General features: G+C 40.8%; 1 non-coding gene across 1 annotated transcript; it reads left to right on the top strand.

Annotated features, from left to right (window-relative positions):
- The first annotated feature begins 314 nt into the window (after positions 1 to 314).
- On the top strand, positions 315 to 420 carry MIR169q (microRNA MIR169q). The gene has a single exon (NR_121140.1). It is a non-coding gene; the product is annotated as a microRNA MIR169q (primary transcript).
- The last annotated feature ends 5,332 nt before the right edge of the window (positions 421 to 5,752 follow it).

Consider the following 5,752-nt stretch of genomic DNA (forward strand, 5'->3'; position numbering starts at 1 on the left):
TTGGTTCACAAAATATAACGTAAATGGTAATGGTTTACACTCGAGTACCGGCGATAATAAGTTTGAATAAACCGGTATCAATTTTTAGTGTGATATACGATTAGACTAAAACAAACATGATTTAACATTATCACTTACACATTACGTTACAAATATGTGAACTAAACGACACCTAAATTGCAACAGGGCAGCAACCTAGCTAGCACTATAAATACCAGAGCTCAATGCTTGCCTGAAGCACATGGGCGAACAACGCAACAAAAGTGCAGAGGGGCCGGAGCGAGCCTTACATGTAGATGAGGAGCCTATCTCCCTTAGCCAAGAATGGCTTGCCTATCTCCATTATTTGGTCCATCTTCTTGGGAGACCTCCCTCATGGTGTGGATGGAATGTGGATGGTGGCAGGCCTTCTGGCTAAGTGAGTGATTCTCTTCCGCAATGCTAGGCTGCTTGCCCTCTTTCTAGTTCTCAGCTTTCCTTTCATGTCAAAGAAGATGAGTTAGAAGAAGCTCAGGGTTCTAAGCTGTACAGGTCATTCATCACTCTTTTGAAGCATGTACTGAAGATTTGAAGGTAAGGAGGAGACAACTTAAAGACACACATGACGTTTATGTGCTGTTTCAGAAAGTTTGTAAGTTAGTGAATGTTGGTGCGCTAGTAGATGTTGTATGACTGTTTTAAACTGTCCTTTAGATTTTAGAGTGGCCTATTATATAGCATAGCATAATAGATGGACGTCGTTTTGAGAAATGGACTATTGGAAAGGTTCTAATTCAAAAGTTAAAACCATATCATTTTGTTGGATTTATAGGCTTGACCCAATTGAGAAATTCAATTAAATCCTAAAAAATCACAAAAGTTCATGTACGGCAAGAGAATGGTGGAAACAAATAAGGATCTGAGTCCTTATCGGATCATGATCAGATCGGATCGCGAGCATGTCGGATTACGACTAGATCGGATCGCGAGCTTATCGGTTGGTGGACATGGCCCTATATAAGCTGTCTGCCAGCCCTTGCCAGAAACCATCCCAACCTGAGTTACGTTTTCACCTTTAATAACAGGTGTGACGCCATCGTAGTCTCTTCATCCCGAGCGCCGACGTGCATCTGTGATCTGGAGAGCAGGTCTCTGGAACCCGTCGCATTTGAGATCCTTCACCGGGAGAGAGTGAATAAGGTTTTTAGGAGACGTCTTCAGGCGACTGCTCACGTTCTTCTCGTCAACCCAGTCGCCGACATCATCGACCCTGCCGCTTCGACGTTGTCGACCCTGCTGCTTCGACGTCGTCGACCCTACTACTTCCACCCACGTCGTTTACTAGTATGTGTGATCAGTACACATCATCTGATTTGATCTCATACTTTAGTTTATCTGTTATGATAGAGGTGTGCTGTATTTTTATTATTAGTTTGTTAGGTAACCTGTTAGGTTACTTGTTAGATAACATTCACCTAGATTATTTATTATTGGTCATGATTTATATTCAGAATTTAATATGGAATATGTCTAATTACTCAAAAATCTAAAAACCTTATTGTAGGCAATTTTCTGATTTAACTATGACTAGTTTTGCCAACACGCTGAAGCCAGAAAAATTCTCTGGTATGCATTTCAAGAGGTGGCAAGTCAAGGTCACGCTCTGGCTTATTGCTATGAATGTGTTCCATATTAGTAAAGGCAAACTTAAGGGTGTTCTGACTCCTGAAGAGGACAAAAAGTACGATGATGTCAATACTATCTTTACGAGAGCAATTCTTAGCATCCTTTTTGATTGTCTGGTTGATGCGAATATGCAATACACATGCGAGAAGGAGTTGTAGGATGCACTTACTACTAAGTATGGTGCATCAGATGCTGGCAGTGACCTGTATGTCATGGAGAGCTTTCATGATTATAAGATGGCTAATAATCGCTCTATTCTAGAGCAAGCTCATGAAATACAGTGTTTTGCCAAGGAGCTCAACTACCTTAAGATTGTCCTTCCTGACCGATTTGTGGCTAGGTGCATTATTGCAAAGTTGCCTTCTACATGGAGGAACTTAGCCATATCTCCGAAACATAAGAGACATGAGATATCAGTTGAAATTCTGATAGCGTCTCTGGATGTTGAGGAGAAAGTTTGAGCTAAGGACACGAGTTATAAAGGAGACGAGGGCCACTCTAGCGCTAACATGGTTCAGAAGAACCACAACAAGGGCAAAGGAAAGGCAAAATCTAACAAGCCCAACAAAACTACCAACTTCAAGAAGAAGAAGGATGAAGTGGCATGTTTCGCGTGTTGTGAGACATGTCATTTTGTCAAGGACTGTCCTGATCGAGCAGATCACTGTGGCAAAAGGGGCAATATCAACATAGTTATCATTAGCAATGAGGGAGACAAAGGGTATGGTAATCTACCTTTCATCTTCTCAGTCTTTCAATCACCTAGTTGGTGGATTGATATTGGTGCTAATGTTCATGTGTGTTCAGACATTAATATGTTCTCTTCTTATCAGATCACTCGGGATTCCTCCGTCCAAATGGGGAATGGGTCATATGCTTGTCTGTTCATGGAACTGGCATTGTTGTTCACTCATTTTCGATTGCTATACACAACCAAAAACAAGGCAACACAATATTAAAAAGATAGATAACCTTCATCACGAAGAAATCATCCCTTCGAGATAATTCCTTCGGGGATGAAAGTTAATTGTTAAGTGAATAAATTATGGTTTATTAATGTGACTAAATGAATACACAAGGAGTATAAAAGGATTTATACATGAGAACTCAATTAAGATATATTAATAACATGTTCACCTTTTTATAAATTGACTTTACAATTGTACCTTCGACCCTTCAGAGAAAATTACAATGAAGGTGTCATAGAGAAAGAATTACACAACGATCGCCCAATCTGCCAAAAGGTACTTTATGCGGGGCACTGTTCATCTATTTATAGGGAATCATACAGCTCCATATGAATTTACACTCACGCCCTTAAGAATTACATACAAGATTTACAAATGTCATAGGGATAACATTGTCTTTTGCCTTCGGTGTTCATGATGACACCTTCTCCTTGCACAACCTTTCCATTGTTGTTATGACGAAGCTACCTTCATTACTCTTCCATCATTCTATACTAAAGGTAGTTTGATTCTGAAGCTCCTGCAATTCTTGACAAGTATACTGATGACCAATGGTTAGTCCGTGTTTTTGAGGACCTTCGGAAGACGAAGGCCCCCAACAGTAGCCCCTCGCAGTATTAGTTTGTTTCTTTTAACAAATTCAGACTGTGAAACGAACAAAGGCCTTTTGCCGAAGGTCTGAAAAACACCTTCCCTTTGCTAGAATAGTGAAACCTTCTGAACCATGGGGGGCACTTTGAAGTGGTGTTTTGTATATATATATGAGGGTTGTGATAAAATATTTCTCGTGCTATCAACTTTTTGTTGGCTTGTTCTTAGTTTACTGCCACTGTAAGCGCAACTGTGTTTAAGCTTCGGCTTTTTGCTGAAGTTGAGATGGCCGAAGATAAGAGAAGCGAAGACCCCACACTGGCTGGATTCTATGAAGCCATGGAGAAGACCAATGTTGAAAAGATAACTAATGAGACCTTGGCTGGGCTGTCTGAAGATTCGGAAGATGGTGAGGATTTTGATGTTGATAGCGGCGCAGATGATGTCGAAGACCGACCATGGAGGCCAACTCACGTGGTTTTCGGGAAATCAACTGTGAAGAAAGGGCATGTTGAGGCAATGAAGGGCAAGTATTTTCACGATGTATCTATAGTGAGGATCAGAGGTGAAAACACCGTTCCTCTCCCTGAGAGAACTGAAGTGGTGGTATTCCAAAGCTTCGTGAAAGTTGGGTTGTGATTCCCTTTGCATAGGATGCTGGTTGAAATCTTGAAAAAGTTTGAAATCTTTCTTCATCAACTTATGCCTGAAGCTTTTATAAAAATTGGAATTTTCATCTGGGCCATAAGGAGTCAAGGGCTGGAACCAGATGTCGATTGTTTTTGTAATATTCACTAACTATCCTATCAGACGAAGGCCACTGGAAAAGAACAATATCACAACAACTTTGGATGCTACACCTTCGTGTACAGATCAGATGTCAGATACCCTGTGCCAACTTTCCGAAAGAAATGGTGGGGCTCATGGATGAAGCAATGGTTTTATGTGAAAAATGACCTGAGTCAGAGGAACGATGTGAAGGATGTAATCCAGTGGCCCATAAGATCTAGCTTCGGGTTAAAGAGACCAACTATTGTGAATATGGAAAAATATCAAGCCTGCCTAGCAGCGTTCAACGCTGTGTGCAGCTACATCGGCACTAGAGACCTAGTGCAAGAGCACATAGCTTTCAAGGTATGGCCCCTAGCTGTCAAGTGGGAAATGTCGAAGGATGCTGGGGCTGATACATGTCAAAATGCTGGAAAAAGCAGTTTAGTTCATTTGAAGTATTCTTATTGGTACATAAATCAATTTGGTGAGCCTGACGATGACTGGCTTGATGCCATCGAAGCAATGAGTGATGAACTATTAGGGGCCTACACCAAAGTTGAAGACAAAGCTATGAAATCTGCATTTGGTGCCTGAGGAAAGAGGAGATTAAACAGGGTTTCTGATGCTATTGGATTTGTTTACCCTGATTACTGCTTCTCTGCTCGAAAGAGGGGGCTAAAAAGGAAAAGTGCACTAAAATCTTCTTTTGCTGCGCCGAAGCAGAAGAAAGTAAAGGTTCTTACACACCGGTAAAAAATATATTATTCAGAGAGAGCAGCAGAGTTGCCTGCCTTACCGGTTACTGAGACCATGAGTGACTTACCTTCGAAGGTAACAATTTTTAGCTTTCACTTTAAACTGTCCTACCATCACTCTTTTTAAAATCCTTTGAATTTTTTAACAGGAGCAGGAGGAAATCAAGAAAGTCTCTACTGATTTGTCTGTTACGGAGCCGAAGATGCCAGATCTGCCAAAGATTCTAGATCTGCCGAAGATGTCAGATCTGCCGAAGGTACAAGAACAAACAAAAACAACACCTATCTCGGTGGGAACTCCTAAAAAGGGTAAAAGAATGGCAAACGTGCTAGACATTGTTCTGAGTCCCTCGAAGGTGGTGACGCCTGCTCCTTCAAAAGTTTCTAAAGACAAGACTGAGGAGTTGAAAAGGCTATTGACAAAACTATTGCTCATGATTTTGCTAAGGCTGGACCTTCAGAATCTAGACCAATAGAACAAGAATGTGAAAGCCTACCAGAGAAAATAGCATTGCCAATACCCAAAGCGGCGTCTCTTGGCGATCATGGATACATTGTTCGCCATGCTTCGGGGAAACAATTGATGGAAGAACAAATTGCCAAAGTGCAATATTATGCAAAAGACTTAAAGTACACTCGGGGCCCTCTGGTTTATGGAGGAAATGACGAAGATGATTACCTATATTGCCTACCGGGCAACAAAGAGATAGACGTTTGTGGGGAAATGATTGATAAGATGGGTTATCCGAAGCTTGAACTTGGTTTATCTGCGATGCCGAAGGATCATCTCGCAGATTGCCTAGCTTACAACATCTTGAAGGTTTGCATATTTAATTTTTTATATTATATATTTTTTGCCTTTTAGACTTATAAATTTGTAGAATGGTTTACTGTAGTACTTATTATTATTATTATTATTATGGTTATTGTTATTAGGGTCTTATTCTTAGCAAGGTTTTGAAAGCACAGAAAGATGCTGAAGACGAAAGCACCCGGATAACT

Source organism: Zea mays, chromosome 8, assembly GCF_902167145.1.
Source record: "Zea mays cultivar B73 chromosome 8, Zm-B73-REFERENCE-NAM-5.0, whole genome shotgun sequence".
NCBI lineage: Eukaryota > Viridiplantae > Streptophyta > Magnoliopsida > Poales > Poaceae > Zea > Zea mays.